This window comes from Medicago sativa, chromosome 5 (genome assembly GCF_051527215.1).
Source record: "Medicago sativa cultivar Bolivia chromosome 5, Bolivia_mono, whole genome shotgun sequence".
NCBI classification, from domain to species: domain Eukaryota; kingdom Viridiplantae; phylum Streptophyta; class Magnoliopsida; order Fabales; family Fabaceae; genus Medicago; species Medicago sativa.
In genome coordinates, this window is record NC_140753.1 from 54,804,001 (window position 1) to 54,823,588 (window position 19,588).

General features: G+C 36.1%; 1 pseudogene; it reads left to right on the forward strand.

Annotated features, from left to right (window-relative positions):
- The first annotated feature begins 4,767 nt into the window (after positions 1-4,767).
- On the forward strand, positions 4,768-10,646 carry LOC146923140 (F-box/kelch-repeat protein At3g23880-like; annotated as a pseudogene).
- Positions 10,647-19,588: the final 8,942 nt, after the last annotated feature.

Sequence of the window (19,588 nt, forward strand, 5' to 3'; positions counted from 1 at the left end):
TTGGGCCAATGTAAAAAATTGAAAAACTCGATAAAATAATAAGATAATAATTTTTCGGGAGATCGCTTTATAATTTTCGGTCCCAAGAAAATCATAAATTAATAATTCAAAGAAACTGAAAAAAATATATTAAGAATACATTGAACACATTTGTTCCTCTTGTTTACATTTACTTTACTTTAAAAGTCATTATTGATTTCCAATGCATATGAACACAGTAGTTACTAATTTACGTTGAGTCCCAAGGTTCGCTGCAACGTAATTCTAAGAGACATAGAATAATTTGCCTTTTTGTTTGGTATGTACAGTATAATTACTTAAAAACTCTTTAAATTAATAATTATTAATTTATCGATAAATTAATAACTCTCTAAATTAATAAATTTCTCCGGTCCTGACATTATTAATTTATAGAGTTTTAACTGTATCAATAAATAATAATGTTCCAATGTATATGAATGATTCCCATGAAGAGTTACAACTTTTGGTTCTAAAGTGATTCCATTATTTTGGAAATCACCAACATTGAATCTTTCGGGCTATGTAGCAGCACTCTTTCCTTACATAATCATATATCACAAATTGATTTGCAGAAATTTAAAGAGTAAGGGGAAAGAAAAACACTGAGATTTATTGTGGTTCCTATTTTTCGTCCATGCTAAGGGTACATCCACTCTTCGTAGAGGAAAATGCCTCCTTTACGGACTTCTGCTGTGATGTTAAAAATGTTTTACAAAAGTGTGATTACAAAGATTCCTTCGATTCCCAATCTTTTATGCTAAGCAATCACATAACGAATCTAGTCTTCAAACACTCTTGAAATTGGATTATCCACAAGGTCTTCGAATCTCAAGCTTGAATGCAATCCTTCGATCTTTTACTATTAGGAATCTTATTTGCTATGCCTCCGCTTCGATCCCCTTGAACCTTGAAAGTTTGAGAAACAACCCCCACAATTACATTTTGAGGTGTAAAATACATGCTTTCCCTTTAGATCCTTGATGCTCCACCAAGATCGTTGAGAGAAACTAATCTTACAATTATCTTATAGCACCCTGACAATCTATATCTCAAATCCCATTAGAGTTCTTAGAGAAAGTGTTTAATTTGAAGAAGTTCTAGAAAGAGAGAGGTTGGAGACTTTAGAGTTTGTTTGCAAATTGATTCTATGAGTGAGAAAATCAGTGTGTGAAGGTATATATAGGTGCAAGTGAAATGAGCAAGTTTGCCTCAAAATAACACTGAAAATAGAATCATGTAAAGGGTGAATCAATTCAATTAGTATAAAACTGAAAATTTGAAGCCTATGAAGATTGACACAAAGGTCAAAAATATTGAATTGAATCAGAACAATTTTAGATGAAGGATGAATTGATTCAAAGCATTATAAGTAGAGATCTGAATTAAATCTGGGTTTCCAGATAAAGGTTGACACGATTCAAAAAACATTGACACGATTTAATAACTAGAGGTCAAAGGTCCAAGACATTAAATGAATCGAATAAAATACTCAATTAATTGATTCAAAGCTTATAAAGCAAATACATGATGAAGTCAAAGTTTCGATTCAAATGTTCTAAGGTACAAATTTGACACAAAATTAAGGACAAGGACAAACTTGTGGAAGTATTTGAAACTGAGATTTGCTATAGTTGTGCTTTAATATAGCTAAGCCATTACTCATACACAAATTTTAACAACTCAACCAAGGACATCATCAAAACTAAAACAAGGATAAAATAAGGAGCAACTACATAAATGTAAGAAGAATAAAAAAAGTATTACCACAAAAATATATTGTATGCTAAAATTATATTTTATATCGTACAAAATATAATATATATAAAATATAAATGTTGATTAGCTGATTGCGAAGGTAATGAGTCATCAACACCTTTCGAGTTATTTAAGGGTTACATTTGTGCATATTTTCAAACAGTGCAACAAAGTTTACCGAACTATGACAACTAACAAGTGACTAAGACCTTTGTTAATTTGTTAAATGACAATCACAATTTTCAAAATATTATATAAGAAAAAATATATATTATATATTGTTTAACAAGAAATATATAAAATATAATGTTTGGCTAGTTTATTGCGAGGATTATGGATCATCAACACCTCTTAAACTATTTAAGAGTTACATTTGGACATAACCTCATACTATTTAAGAGTTACATTTGGACATATTCATCATCTGAGGCAATCAAGTTTTCATAACTACGCCAACTAGCAAGTGACTAAGATGTTTGAAAATTTCGTTAATCAAAATCATAATTCTCATTTATTTTTATTTTTTTTTAGAAAAATGACAATCATAGTCAAGAAAAAACTGTTCTTTGTAGCCACGACCAATGGGGAGACAGACTTTGGCGAAGTTTAGGTGATTTGGGTGGAGCCTTTTTTTGGAGGTGAGACTTGAGAGGTTTGAGGAGGAAGTTGCAGAGAATGGTAAATGTGTTGCATTATTAGATGTAATAGTTAGTTACAATAATTAGTTAAGTTAGACCAATTAGTTTTTTATTTTTTTTAAGGACCAATTAGTTGTTCTTATTGGCTATACGATCCTTGTTTTTTTTTTTGAAGAAGCTAAAATGAAATTATAACACAATTGGCCCTCCTAGCACAAGGAGTACTAAGGAAATTATACGATCCTTGTTATATACTCCATTTGGTGACATTTATAAGCAAAACACAATTTTTTAGGTTTATTGAATAACTAATGTATTTAGAGTCTATCAATATGACTAGATACATTAATTATTCTACGAATCTAAAAAGTTGTTTTTTGCTTATAAATGTGACCGGAGGAAGTATATGTGTATTCGTAATCAACAACTATCTCATTGATAAATATATTTTTGTTTTATTAGCACTTTTGACCCCCTAACATTTTCAATCTTGTGATTTTGGCTCTCTATTAGAAAAGAAGCAATCTTAAAAATGTGTAATTTTTTTGAAGGAGAAAATATGTAATTTTTTAAAAAGTAAGTATATGCCTTGTAATATCTTGTAACTTTCTTGAAGTTATGTTTTTTTTTAAGAATGAAGTAATGTTTGTTTTTCTTTTTTTTTTTTGTGATTATCAATCAGATATAATTGAATGTAAAATCATTTTTATAAAAAATAATTTAGTATGTTTAGATACATCAAGATAAAAGGAATTTTTTGTTACAAAATCACATCAATCTTTTGAGAGTTATTTTCTCTCTCAGCCAAATAAGATCTTTTGTTACAAAAGACACAAAAAGGTAAATATATGTTGATGTGTCAAAATGTTAATATGGAACAAAATTAATTATGTTTTTACTGGTCATTAACTTTTATAATTAGAGAAAGATAATAGATTGAAAATTGGTTTTAACTCTAGATATTTAGAAGTTGAATTATAGTAGAAAAATTTGTTTTGATTGTGATTAAGATTAAATTTATTTGTTCTTTAAAAAAAAATTAAATTAGTGTCTTTTTTTTTTGAGGGAATTAAATTAGTGTCTTTTATTGAGTGGGTTTGTTTCAATTTGTTTATAAGAAAGAAAAAATATAGGGAAGTTGAAGCAAAAGACACAAAATAATATAATTTTGATGACGTGTCAAGTTTTTAACTCTTTATATATTTAGAAGTTGAATTATTGGAAAATTTGTTTTGATTGAGATTAATATTAAATTTGTTTGTTCTTTAAAAAAGATTAAATTAGTATAGTTTATTGAGGGAGTTTGTTTTAATTTGTTATAGGGAGGTTTAAAATAAAGGAAAATGCTAACAAGTGCCCTAAGGGCATTGTTTAAGCATCTAAAAGTAGCAATTTTTGCATTGGAAATTGTACAGTTATGACTTTTAAAAGTGTTTGACTTGTATTTTCAAGACATAGTTTCTTTTTTTAGGTTCCTTAAACAATGCCCTTAGGGCACTTGTTAGCAAGACCCTAAAATAAAAGACAAAAGGATATAATTTTGAAAATGTGTCAAAAAATTAAGAAGGGATAACATTGTATTTTAGTAGACATTATTCCCTCCGTTTCAAAATACATGTCCAATTTTTGCAATGTGCATTATTCACTTGACTTACTTTGATCATACTTTTTAACTAATGTATAAATACAAAATATTAGCATGTAAGATGTTGTTTGATTTGTCTCGACAAATATTTTCAAAATATTAAATTTTTATAATTTTTTACTTTAGATAATTAAAGATATTAACGGACATAATTGTGCATTGGGATATGTGAAGTGGTTGACTTGGACATGTATTTTGAAAATACATGTCCAAGTCAACCACTTCACACATGCCAATGCACAATTTTGACCTTTAATATCTTTAATTATCTAAAGTAAAAAATTATAAAAATTTAATATTTTAAAAATATTTGTCGAGATAAATCAAACAACATCTTACATGCTAATATTTATATTTATACATTAGTTAAAAAGTATGGTCAAAGTAAGTCAAGTGAATAGTGCACATTGCAAAAATTGGACATGTATTTTGAAACGGATGGAGTAACTTTTATAATTAATAACATTGTATTTTTAGTAGACATTAACTTTTATAATAGTTCACCAAAAAAAAAAACTTTTATAATTAATAATAATTAATAAATAATTAAAGAATAGATTTGTACGTCTCGGGACATATAGCATAGCTGTATGTACTTTTCTATGCGCGCAACAAGTATTTCTCCTCTTATTAGGGTTTAGCAGTCTTCAACTCTAGCAAATATTTGATGAATCTCCAAAACCCCTAGTCGCAGAACTCCATCGAGTCATGTCACGAGTATTCCTCCCTGATGAACTCATCTCAGAAATCCTATCATTCCTTTCTGTAAAATCTCTAATGCGACTAAGCTGCGTGTGCAAGTCGTGGAAAACCCTTATATCTGATAAAGCATTCGTCAAACTACACCTTCAGCGACCCTCAAGAAAGAAACACACAGCAGTAATAAAAAATGAAGGAGGTTACAATGCCGTAACTTTTCCTTTGAGTCATTTATTGGAGAACCCATCAAAAACTATCGCCAGCAACTCTTATTACCGATTGGAGTACAGGGATTGTAGTCGAGTTGTCGGTTCATGCAATGGATTGCTTTGTTTGCTTGGTTATTCTTACGCAAGTAATCATAATCAGGATGAAACAATCTTCTGGTTCTATATCTGGAACCCTGCTACAAGGATAATATCCAAAAAATTGGGAACTTGTCACCAACCTTGCAATCCATTCAAGCTCAGGTTTGCATTTGGGTATGATAATTCAACTAAAACTTATAATGCGGTTGTTTTTGTTAAACTCAGAGAAACTAAGAGAAATGAGGGATGTTAAACTCAGAGAGACTAAGAGAAATGAGGGTCAAAACTGTGTCCCTCTTCATTCTGATTTCTCATATAAATACAATGCAATTACAAGCTTTCAAGTTGACTTTCAACCCACTAAATTAGCTAAACTGACATATATACATTTACAACTAATTATGCTAATTGATAGAATGATTATTTGACTATTTACAAATAAATGTGCAATCTTATAAAATCTGATTTGTCATTAATTCCATTGACATCCCCCCTCAAATTGATGCTGGTAAATCTACAAGCATCAATTTGCCAAGTAGAAAATTGTGCCGCTGACGTGTCAAACTTTTAGTGAAAATGTCTGCTGTTTGAACAGATGTTGAGACATGTGGTAGATTGATGATTCTTCGATCATAGGCTTCTCGAATAGAGTGACAATCAACCTCGATGTGTTTCGTCCGTTCATGGTAAACTGGATTTGCTGCAATCTGAATGGCACTAGTGTTGTCAGCATGCAGCGGAGTCGGTTGTTCTTGAGAGAATCCAAGTTCAGTTAGAAGTCCACGCAACCATATTATTTCAGAACAAGCAGCAGACATTGCGCGGTATTCTGCTTCAGTGGATGATTTTGAGACTGAATCTTGTTTCTTACATTTCCATGAAATAGGAGCATTTCCTAGGAACATGCACCAGCCAGTAGTAGATTTTCTTGTGTCTGGACAGCCTGCCCAATCGGCATCACTATATGCTTGGAGTTTGATTGATGAACCAACAGGAAAAAATAAACCACGCTTTAGGGTGCCAAGGAGGTATCTAATGATTCGTTGTACTGCTGAAAGATGAAAATGTCGTGGAGCTTGCATGAACTTACTAACTGTGTGTACAGCAAAAGAAATATCTGGGCGAGTGATAGTTACATAGATGAGACTTCCCACCAGTTTGCGATATTGAGTGGGATCATCAAGGTGGTCACCTTCATCTCTTCTATATTTAACATTAACTTCCATGGGAGTGTCAACAGGGGTTGCATTTGTGAGTCCAGCTAGCTGGACCAAGTCTTGAATATACTTTTGTTGATTTAGAAAAACACCTTCATGATGATAATGCACCTCTAAACCCAAGAAATAAGTGAGACGGCCCAACTCTTTCATATGAAAAGTTGAATGCAACAGGTTTTTGATCCTAGAAATAGCATCTTGATCAGAACCAGTCACAACGATGTCATCCACGTAAACAAGAAGCACCACCATGCCTTTAGGAGTTCTTTGTAGGAAAAGAGATGGATCATACTGACTTTGACAAAATTCAAAACCAATTAGTGTCGATCGAAACTTTTCAAACCATACTCTTGGTGCCTGTTTCAATCCATACAAAGATCGTTTTAGTTTACAAACAGTATTAGGTGAAGGTGTAGGCATACCATTAGGAAGTTTGATGTAAACTTCCTCCTGAAGGTCACCGTGAAGGAATGCGTTTTTGACATCCATTTGATGTAACGACCAAGCTTGTGACGCAGCAATAGCAAGAATGGTGCGCACGGTTGTCATCTTGGCAACCGGAGCAAACGTCTCATCATAGTCTAGTCCATATTCTTGCTTATTTCCAAGCACAACTAAACGAGCCTTGTAACGATCTATAGATCCATCCGAGCGCAGCTTTATAGAGAACACAAACTTGCTGCCTAAAGGTTTAACAGATGAGGGACATGGCACTATATCCCATCTTTGATTTTCTTCTAAGGCAAGAAGTTCAGATTCTATAGCTTTCTGCCAACAATCATTCTCCATGGCCTGTTTATAAGAGGAAGGAATAGGAATAGAAGATAATGTTGCTGTCATGCAATTGATATACCTTTCTGGGGGATTGCTTTGGCGTGAGCTGCGTCGTAGAGGAGCTGGTTCTGGTCCTTCTACTGGACCAGCAACCAAGGAATTATCTTGAGGGGGCCCATGAGTGGCAGTACTACGTCTTTTGTAGGTCAAGAGAGGTTTAGATGATTGTTGATCTGAATGAGAGTTAGAAAACATTGGTAAAACAGAAACTGGAGAAGAGACAAGGTCATGATGTGATGCAAAAAAATATTTATTTTCTTGGAATATGACATTTCTAGACACCCGAATCCTACGAAGGTTAGGATCATAACATAGAAAACCCTTTTGATGAGGAGAATATCCAAGAAAAGCACATTCAACAGATTGTGCAGTAAGCTTGGTGCGTTCTTGTGGAGGAAGATGGACATAACACACACAACCGAAGACACGTAGAGTGGAGTAATTTGGTGGGTGACCATATAACCGAGTGAAAGGGGATTCATTACCTATTGATGGAGATGGCATTCTGTTTATAAGATGGACAGCAGTGGAAAGAGCTTCACACCAAAATCGTGAAGGCACATGAGACTCTAACAAAAGGGTGCGAACAACATCAAGCAAATGACGGTTTTTTCTTTCCGCTACCCCATTTTGTTGTGGAGTTGAGGGGCATGACCTTTGAGATATAATGCCATTAGATTGCAAAAATTCTTGAAATGAGTGGGACATGTATTCCCCCCCATTGTCAGAGCGAAATATTTTGATTTTTGATGAAAATTGGGTCTGAACATAAGCATGAAAAAATTTGAAAGTGGAAAAGACTTCGTCTTTTGATCGCAGAAAATAGACCCATGTGAAACGACTATAATCATCAATGAAAGTTACAAAATATTTGTAATGAGCATGAGATATAACAGGTGCCACGCCCCAAACATCACTATGGATTATATCAAAAGGTTGTGTTACATTAGACTGATGTGTTGGAAATGGCAAAATTTTACTTTTACCAAGCTTACAAGGAATGCAATCAAAATGAACAGAATTAAGTGATGGGGTGTGTTTATTTCCAAGAAAATTTGATTTTAGCAACTCATGAAGTACATTTGCGTTTGGATGTCCAAGACGCTTATGCCACACTTGGTAATCAACAATAGCAGAATTACAAGAAAGTAAAGGTAAAGAAAGACTTTGAGGTAATGAAAACTGGATTGGGAAAAGACGTCCAACTTTAGGCCCCTTCGCGATTATCTTCCCTGATTGTTGATCCTGCACAAGACAACCAGATTGTGAGAATTGTAATTGACAATCATTCTCAACTAATTGACCAACCGAAATGAGATTACTAGTGAGACCAGGAGAGACAAAAACATTTGTTAGAGATGAAAAAATATCACTGGTGGCTGTGATAGGTAATTGATTTCCATCAGCAGTATGTATCTTTAGATTTCCAAAATATTTTTTTATATTAGTAAGAAATTGGGCATTGCTGGTCATGTGGTTGGAAGCCCCCGAATCAAAGTACCATGAGGAAGAGGATTTACCTGATATTCCTAGAGCAGAGAAGGCAGAAATGATCATTTGTTGAACCATTTCAGGGGTCACTGATGAAGCAGTAGGAGCATTTTGCTGAACCGGTGCTGGATTGACCGAGTTGCTAGGAATAGATGAATCAACCGAGGTTGTAAAGGCTGTGACATTTCTCCTTGGTGGCCTTATTGGGCATTCCTTAAGAATATGTCCGTCTTTTTTGCAGTAGTTGCAGACTTTGTCTGGACAGTTTGAAGCATAATGTCCCAATTTCTTGCAACAGAAACATTGAACAGCACTCATGTCATGACTTCTTGTCTTTCCTCGTGCCACATAAGCCACTGGAACAGTAGACAATTTTTGATCTTCAATGATGGACTGTGTCAGTAGACGTTGTTCTTCACGTAACAGATCATTGAAACATGCATCCAATGATGGTACAGGGTTTCTATGCATGAGATTGGACCGAATACCTTCAAATTCAGATCTCAATTTCATAAGAAATTGATCTCGCTTGGTAGTTTCATGAACAGATTGTACGGAACTTAAACCTTCAGAAGTCAAGTCTGCATAAACTATCTCAGTGTATTCAGCCCAAAGATTCATGAATTGAGAGTAAAATTCAGAGATGGAGAGACTATCCTGTTTAAATAAGGCTATGTCGTGTTCAAGCTGGAACCTTCGAGCGGCGTTGTTCTGATTGTAGACTTTCTTCAAGTAATTCCACATTGTGGCTGCTGTTTTGTAAGGTCGGAGATTCAGGACAATGTTTGGATCAACAGAACCTAGGACCCAGGACATGACTTGAGCATCTTTGACTACCCATTTGCCATGTGCAACCTTATCTTTCTCTTTGTCAGGAACTGGAGTGCTGCCATCAACATGACCCCACAAATCTTTTCCTGTGACAAATATCTCGAAATGGAATGCCCAAGTTGAGTAGTTTTTGCCATTAAGGCGAACCACCAAGATTTCATGCTTTTCGGTAGACATGTGACTATGGAAATAGGTATTGAACAAGAACGAGAGGTTAATCTGGACTGGGAAACAAATAACCGAGACACAGAAGTGAAAGAAAAGAAAAACAGACTAGGTTCTTGGATTGTAACCTAGGCTGATACCATGTTAAACTCAGAGAAACTAAGAGAAATGAGGGATGTTAAACTCAGAGAGACTAAGAGAAATGAGGGTCAAAACTGTGTCCCTCTTCATTCTGATTTCTCATATAAATACAATGCAATTACAAGCTTTCAAGTTGACTTTCAACCCACTAAATTAGCTAAACTGACATATATACATTTACAACTAATTATGCTAATTGATAGAATGATTATTTGACTATTTACAAATAAATGTGCAATCTTATAAAATCTGATTTGTCATTAATTCCATTGACAGTTTTGTGTTCTAGTGAGGTGAAAGTTTTCCGTTTTGGTGATAATATTTGGAGAAAAATTGCAAGTTTTACTCCTTTTAACCTTGTTGATACCCTTGGCTATAGTGTTGCAAACCAACAAGGAGTGCATTTGAGTGGCACTGTTAACTGGATTTCTATTTATCCGAAGGATGTTACCGTCGAGAAATTTGTGATTATCTCACTTGATCTTGCTACTGAGACATACAGGAAACTGCCGCCCCCTCCTGGTGCTGTTAGTTTAAGTCCACCATATACTGTACCACATATTTCTGTTTTGATGGACCGCCTTTGTTTTTCTCACCATCTAAAGGAAACTCATTTTGTTATATGGCAAATGATGGAATTTGGAGTTGAACAATCTTGGACTCAATTCCTTAAAATTAGTTTTCAAAATCTACAAGTAGATAAGTTTGGTCACTCAAAATCTCATTTGTTGCCATTGTGTCTCTCTGAGAATGGTGATACATTGATATTGGCAAGCTGTTGTGCCGCTCCCCTAGCAATTCTCTATAATTTGAAAAATAACAGAGTAAAAGAAGCTACTGGTAATGGAATAATGTCGGGTTTTCCAAGGATTATGTTGAAAGTTTGGCTTGGATTTGTTGAAAGTAAGTTTCTTTAGAATGATTTACTTGTTCGAATTTATCTGAATTCATTTATGTTATTTTGAAATCCATGTCTTTCATAGTAAAAGATTGCAATAATTTTTTATGATGGCTCATGTTATTATATTGCTAAATGATTACCTATTGCCTACTCCTAAGTGTTCGGCAATAGATTGAATAAAATCGTTTTGTTATTATATTATTGTAACTGGAAGATGATTCTTCCAAGTTCCAAAGGCAAATTCAATTTCTCTTAGTAATAGATTTATTATCAATGGGAAGTGACAGGAAAATTTAGACTTGGCAAGATTGTTTTTGGTATAAAGACTTAGAAAGATTTATTATCAGTAAATCATTATTCATTACTGAGATGAGAAAAGGAAAAACAGAGTTATTTTATTTCTTCAAAACATATATTGATTGCATTTGCTTCAAAATTTGCAGATGGTGAGCATTTTTGTATTGCATAAGTTCAAATTTGTTAAATGTATACGACTTCTCCTTCCTCTAAATGATAAGGTTCAGTGAACTTCTCACAACGTCGCGGGCATGCCGTCCACGTCGCCGCAATCCGAACACTTCACCGGACCATTCAATCGGTAGGAGCGACGGGCGGTGTGTACAAAGGGCAGGGACGTAGTCAACGCGAGCTGCTGACTCGCACTTCTCCATGAATCAACCGACGCCATAATATTTTATCATATATCATATCTCTATTCATTGTAAGTAGTTTGTGCTGTCTGTAATGAACTTATGAAATGCATGCTTCATTGTGTGTCTTGGAATTATAAGTCTACGATCCAACTGCAAGCACATCAAGAGTTATTGGTGGTAGATGGTGGCATGAAAGGAAGAAATAGTTTTAGAACTCATTTTATATAAGATAGTTATGAACCTATTGATGTCTCTTTTAGATTTCTTTGAAAGTGTTGACTAATAGTGTTTAATATTCACTCATTGGTTATGATGGATAAAATGTACTCTTCTTATTAATTCAGTGTCTTTTGGTTATTCCCCAAAGTTTTGTTGATTTTTTTTTTGAATCGGCAAAATATTATTAACCAAGAAGCCCGTGCAAGGTGCACTAATAAGCTTGGGTGGAAAAAAAATAAATACAAGGGGAAATCGGTTGCCACAATGATATAGCTCGAACAAAAACCCCTTAAAAACCACCCCAAAAACAAAGCTTCGGACATTGAAGTTGAAAATATACTTTTATAGCGAAGCACACAACCACTTCAAGTCCTAAGACAGCCCAAAAAACAGAAAAAAAAACCAGCTGCTAAAAACACCCTGACTTCCAACACCAGCAAGCACAAAACAGTCCCAACAGACCCAAAAGAATCGCATGGCCATCAGAAAATCCAGAAAAAAACTGCTCCATAAAAAACCATCAGCAAAACAAGCAATAGCAGCTGCGCAGCACCAGGCTTCTGCTGAACCGCAACCACAACAGACTAAAAAGCAGCCTCCAGCAAAATACCAAGGAACAGAAACAGCCCGCCCCTACAGCAACAGAAATGCACACGCGAAAAAAACAGCAGCTCCACACTAAAAAACCGGCTTATCTACTCAAACAATCCCGAGGGTTCCAACACCACTCGTAATACATACAAGCCGGAATATTAAATCTTCCAAGCAAGACAAAACCTTCACCTCCTCCACCATTTCATCCCACCTTGCAATGTCATTATTAAAAATGCACCCATTCCTCTTACTCCACATCACCCAAATTGCTACCTCCCATATCATTCGCAATCCCTTTCGCATTTTCTTATTACAAGGCCCTCCACTCCAACATTCCCAATGAATGAACAAATTTGGAGGCATTACAAAAGACAAATCTAACCAAGTCATCAAATTAATCCAAACATTTCTAGCCATGTCACAATGAAGAAAAAGGTGGTTAGTAGTTTCCGGAGCATCCACACACCACAAACAATTAATCCCAATATCGGGAGGTAAGCTATTCCTACTACCCAAATTAAAACGGGTCGGAATCCGATCAAGTAACGACTTCCAAACAAAAGCCATCACTTTAGAGGGTGCCCCGGTTTTCCAAATTTGGCGGAACACCCTTCTTTCCCCTACCAGCCGAATCCCCTCCCGCAAACCTCTTCCTTCCAACTTCGCATACAAAGATTTCACCGAAAAGCTGCCCTCATCTTCCAACTTCCACTTCCACCTATCCTCCCCAACCCTCCACACAAAGCCTTCCAAGATACCCTCTAGCTCCAAGAGAAGATCATTCTCCCACACAAACAATTGACACCTCCAACTATAATTCCACCTTCCCCCATTTATATCGGGCATCCACAAATCTTTAACCGTTGCCTCTTGGTTAGTTGTGATGGTATAGAGCCGATGAAATTTTACCATGAAAGACTCTTCACCCCTCCATGCAACCCTCCAAAAACTCGTCGACTCCCCATTACCTACACTTCTAACCACTTCCTCATTAAACCAATCCACCTCCTCACCCTTGGCAAGAGAGACTAAATCCTTCCACCATTTAGATGAATTAGAAGGCCACCTTTCAACCCCGGGAACCAACACTTCCCCCACCTTATGACCATATCTATCCACTAAGACCTCCCTCCAAAGAGCATTATCATCTTGTAATAACCTCCATCTCCACTTTTCTAATAAACTCAAATTTGCCAAAACTACATCCCGCACTCCAAGACCACCGTAATCCTTAGGATGACACACCGTGTTCCAACTCACCCAATTTATTTTCCGCCCTCCCTCCGTACCACCTGTTATACCCTAATTTTGGACCTAAAAATATTTTTTCAAGATGTTTTCTATCTCTGATATGTGTCTTTGGACTTTTGAAAAATTGCCTATTTGTTACTGTTTACTCTGATATTTCACTCTGCTGTATTTGCATATTTCTACTGTCTATGTTTGAAAATATTTTCAATTGTGACTTTGTCTATGTTTTCTTGCATTTCAAGTCATCCAAAAATATCTTTCTTGCATTCCAAGTCATTTGAATTTGTCTCTGATCAATTGCATATTTCTCTGCATTTTATTTCAATACTATTTGCAAAATTCATGAAAGAAGGGTATTTTAGTCATTTCATGCATTCAAACTCATTTTAGTCCTTGAAAATTGTTTGAGTCTTTTCAATTGGTTTGTATAAGTCCCTGTTTCAATTCCTTGTTAAAATCCATTTCAAAGATCACATTTAAAGTCATTTTGAGTCAGCTTAGCCCCTAGGGGCATTTTAGTCATTTCCAGTGTTAAAACTCTTTTAATCTCTAAAAATTGTCTCTGAGTCTTTTAATTTGCTTGTATAAACTCTTGCTTTAATTCCTTGTTAAAAAACCATTTTAAAATTGCATTTGAGTCGTCTTGAGTCAGTTTAGTCCCTAGGGGCATTTTGGTCATTTCACATAAAATTTTGGCAGAGAGAGGTTACTTTAAAGTACCTCATTTAGTAGTTGGTTCATTTTAGTCCGTTTTGTTATTTTTAATCGTTTCGCTTTACGTTATTTTTCCATTTACATTTTTTAATGCAATTTTAGTTAATTTTTATGTTTTAGTCCTTAGAGTCTTGTTATTTGCCTTTTGGTCCATTTTTAGTCCAACTAACTTTTCAGGTGCCACATGTAACACCCCGTTCTCCCAACAACGTAATATTAATAAATAAAATCAGAGTAATCACACAACGGAGTGTCACACTGCTAATCAAAATTTCATAATAGAAAATTGTCTATTTATTTAAAATCAACGTTTAGAATATCTTAATAAACTGCAGCGGAATAATTCTTTAAAATATAAATTCAACCAAATTCAACATCAATAAAAATCTTGGCACAAAGGCCACAACATAATTCAACTTTATTCTAATAGCAAGTCTTTTCCAAAATATGTGATACATAAAAGAAATGAGAAGACACTCGCGACGATCCCCATCCTAATATGTATCAGAGCCCTAGACACTTGAGCCAATCAACCTACAAACCATCATTACCTGCACATTACCCACGGTCGAGGCAACATATACGCAGAAGGGGTGAGAAACTTATCCAATAATAATAATATATAATTCATCAAATTAATGAAAATAACAATATATCACAACATGCATCATTAATAATGTATATAAAGAATACATATAACAACAACATAATCATTTTCAGCAACAAGGTACAACAACAACAACAACAACATTATCCACAACGACACCGATAACTCGACAATTCGGCAACGACAACAACCCGACAATGTTACAACGACAACAACAACCCAACAATGCTACGACAACAACAACTAATGCATCATGCAGGTGGTACCAATCTACGCGCGTTGAATGCTAAGCATTCCAGGGCATAAGCCCCCAACAGATTGGATGGTTAAAGCATCCCAGGGCATAAGCCCCCAACAGGTGAATGATAAACATTCCAGGGCATAAGCCCCCAACGGGTTGAATGATGAACATTCCAGGGCATAAGCCCCCAACAGATGTGAGTATGCAAATGGACTCAACTTGTGTATATCAACATACAACTTCAACAACGACTACAACAACAACTTATGTGCCTAAACTATTATGACACACTCCCCAACTTCGACATCAGATGATACAACAACGTCAACGACAAAAAGGAATCAATATAGCATATTAGAATGCATTTTATTCAAGAGTTCACATCATTCTACTTCCATATATAATTTTTACCTCATAAACAATCCGTAATAAATCAAGGGAACATATTAAAATGATCAGAATAGACATTTGGTGCACTAAACAAAATTCAGAAAATGGTAGTACAGAACAGGGACGCTTTCTGGACGCTTTTTGGACGCTTTCGCGTCCTCTGCAAAAGGGGGTAGGACGCTTTCGCGAGCAACGCACGCTTTCGCGTCCAAAATGTCGTAACTCAGGTGAGGGACGCTTTCTGGACGCTTTTGGGACGCTTTAGCGTCCACAGCAAATGGGTAGGACGCTTTCGCGTCAAAAGGACGCTTTCGCGTCCTCCACAAAAATTTCTGGGCAGCTACAAGGTGTGGACGCTTTCTGGACGCTAATGCGACGCTTTCGCGTCCTGCTTCAGATTTCAGAAAAATGCTGCGATTTCAACATAGTTTCACCCCAAAAATCCTAGCTTTGATCCCTTAATCACCCAAATTGGTTTACAAACATGTTTACAGGTTTAGTATACATCATAGGGGTAAAACAACCTATATTCATACAATTAAACAACATGTTTTATTATAAATTATCATCTAACATAACCTCTCAAACCCTAAACTCAAGAACAACAATTTCATCAATTTTCAAATTATATATCATGATTATTGAAAGGAATCCCACCCTTACCTTAATTCAGCAACACCAAACGACAAGCTACCGCAATCGATTCCTTCCTAGCTCTCTCTTTGCCTCTTCTAGGTTTTCTCTCCAAAAGCAGTTTTCTTCTAATGTTTTCACGTGAAAATGTTTCTCTCCCTTTTTCTTTCTTTTTTACTTCAAAAATATCTCTCTTTTCTTTTCTCACCCAACTCCCTTAATTTCTATTAATTTCCACTTAATTCCCATTAACCAAAAATAAATACTATTTCTATAATATTTCTATTTCTCATATTATTTCTATCAAATAATAACAACATTCATTTAAATAAAACACAACTCCATAAATCATATAATAAAATAGCATCACAACATATATCACATAAAAATCATATAAAAATGGGGCGTTACAACTCTCCCCAACTTAGAGAATTTCGTCCTCGAAATATTAGCTCAAGCTAACAACTCAGGATATGACTCCTGCATCTTACTCTCCAACTCCCAAGTAAGACTTTCACCAGCTGCTCCTCCCCAAACAACTCTCACTAGAGGTATCTCCTTGCCTCTCAACGTCTTCATCTTGCGATCATCAATCCTCAAAGGTAAAGTTTCTACCGTAAGATTGTCTCTAACTTGCACATCATCTCTAGGAATAACATGTGAAGGATCCACTACATACTTCCGAAGTTGCGACACATGGAACACATCATGCAAGTTCGAAAGATGTGGTGGCAAACCAACTCTATAAGCCACCGTGCCAATTCTCTCAGATATTTGATAAGGACCAATAAACTTCGGAGTCAACTTCTTGGACTTCAATGCACGACCCACACCGGTCATAGGAGTGACTCTCAAGAACACATGGTCACCCTCTTGAAACTCAAGGTCCTTCCTACGCTTGTCATGATAGCTCTTTTGTCGACTCTGCGATGCTTTCATATGCTCTCTTATCATCTTGACCTTCTCCGTAGTCTGCTGAACTATTTCAGGTCCCAACACGATACTTTCACCCGACTCAAACCAACACAAATGAGTCCTACACCTTCGACCATATAAAGCTTCGAAAGGTGCCATACCAATACTTGAATGGTAGCTATTGTTGTACGTGAACTATATCAATGGTAGGTGACTGTCCCAAGCTCCACCTTGCTCAAGTACACACACCCTCAACAAGTCTTCTAATGATTGAATCGTTCTTTCTGACTGACCATCCGTTTGCGGATGATACGTTGAACTCAACTTCAACTGAGAGCCCAAAGCTTCTTGCAAGCTTTTCCAAAATCTCGAAGTGAACCTCGGATTCTATCCGACACAATACTCGACGGGACACCATGCAACTTCACAATATTATGAATATAAATCTCCGCCAACTGAGCTACTGAATAAGTAATATTAATCGGAATAAAGTGTGCCGACTTCGTCAATCTATCGACAACAACCCAAATGGCATCATGCCCTCTTGAGTGTTTGGTAAACTCGTCACAAAGTCCATGGAGATGTTATCCCATTTCCACTCCGGCAAATCTAAAGGCGTCAACAAACCAGCAGGCTTCTGATGTTCAACTTTCGATTTCTGACAAGTCAAACACGCATAAACAAATTGTGCGACATCACGCTTCAACCCAGACCACCAAAACAGTTTCTTCAAGTCGTGGTACATCTTTGTAGCTCCCGGATGGATACTCAAGTTGCTTCTGTGACTTTCTTCTAAAATCAACTTTTTCAATTCATTATTATCAGGAATACAAATCCTGCCTCGGAATCTCAACACTCCTTGATCATCAACCTGAAAATCACCATCTGCATTCTGATTACTAGCAGCCATCAAGTCTACAAATTTCACATCAGCTTCCTGGGCTTCTTTGATACTCTTCAAGAAATCGTTATTAATCTTCAACATACCCAACTGCACACTCTGAGGTGCCAATTCACAAACAAGACTCAAGTCTCTAAACTGCTCTAGCAATTCAAATTCTTTCACCATCATAGCCGACATGTGCAATGTTTTCTACTCAAGGCATCTGCAACCACATTGGCTTTACCCGGATGATAATTCAAACCAAAATCATAATCCTTCAACAACTCTAGCCACCTTCTCTGCCTCATATTCAACTCCTTGTGATCAAATAAATATTTCAGACTTTTATGATCACTAAACACTTCAAATCTGGAACCGTACAAATAGTGTCTCCAAATTTTCAACACAAAAACCACAGCAGCCAACTCTAAATCATGCGTAGGGTAATTCTTCTCATGAATTCTCAACTGTCTGGAAGCATAAGCCACTACCTTACCATCTTGCATAAGCACACCACCTAAGCCCAACTTAGACGCATCACAATATACAACAAAAGGTTTATCTGGCTCTGGCAAAATTAAAATTGGAGCCGTCGTCAATCTTCGCTTCAACTCATTGAAATTACTCTCACACTGAGCATCCCACACAAAAGCTTTACCTTTATAGGTCAACTGAGTCAATGGAAGTGCCAACTTCGAAAATCCTTCGATAAATCTACGGTAATAACCAGCCAAGCCAAGGAAACTTCTGATCTCCGTAACTGACTTAGGAGTCTCCCATTGCGATACCGCTTCAACTTTCGACGGGTCAACTGCAATACCACTTCCAGAAATAATATGGCCAAGGAAACTTACTTCACTTAACCAGAACTCGCACTTTGACAGTTTTGCATACAGCTTCTTTTCTTTCAGCACCTGTAAAACAATCTTCAAATGTTCTGCGTGTTCTTCTTCATTCTTAGAATAAATCAAGATATCATCAATAAATACAACCACAAATTTATCTAGAAAAGCATGAAAAATTCTGTTCATATACTCCATGAACACACCAGGCGCATTAGTAACACCGAAAGGCATCACTTTATATTCATAGTGCCCATACCGTGTCCTAAAGGCCGTCTTTTGCATATCTTCATCCTTCACCTTAATCTGATGGTAACCTGACCTCAAATCAATTTTACTCAACACACGTGCACCCACTAATTGATCCATCAAGTCATCAATCCTCGGAAGTGGATACCTATTCTTTATCGTCACTTTATTAAGCTGACGGTAATCTATGCACAATCTCATGCTACCATCCTTCTTCTTCACCAACAATACCGGCGCCCCCAAGGTGAGACACTCGGTCTTACAAACTTCTTATCAAGCAATTCTTCCAACTGTTTCTTCAACTCTGCTAACACGGAGGCTGACATACGGTAAGGAGCCATCGACACAGGCTTCGTACCCGGTACAAGATCAATCGAAAATTCAACCTCCCTCTCTGGTGGTACATCTGGAATCTCATCAGGAAAAACTTCAGGAAATTCATTCACAACGGGCAATCTATCAATTACCGACTGATTTTCCACAGACAAATACGCCATCAAAGAAAACATCAAGTTTCCATCATGTTCTAACTGCTTCAGCTGCTTGGTAGATAAAAATTCTGCTCCACTCTCTTCCTCAGCAGAAGAAAAGTACATCGTCTTTTTAAAACAATTAATATGAACATGGTTGTACTCCAACCAGTTCATACTAGGGATTGCACAACAAACAACAAACAACAATCAGGACAACAAGGACAATACAAAATTGTCACACAACACTACTAGGCTCGACACGACTCTACTAATTGGCC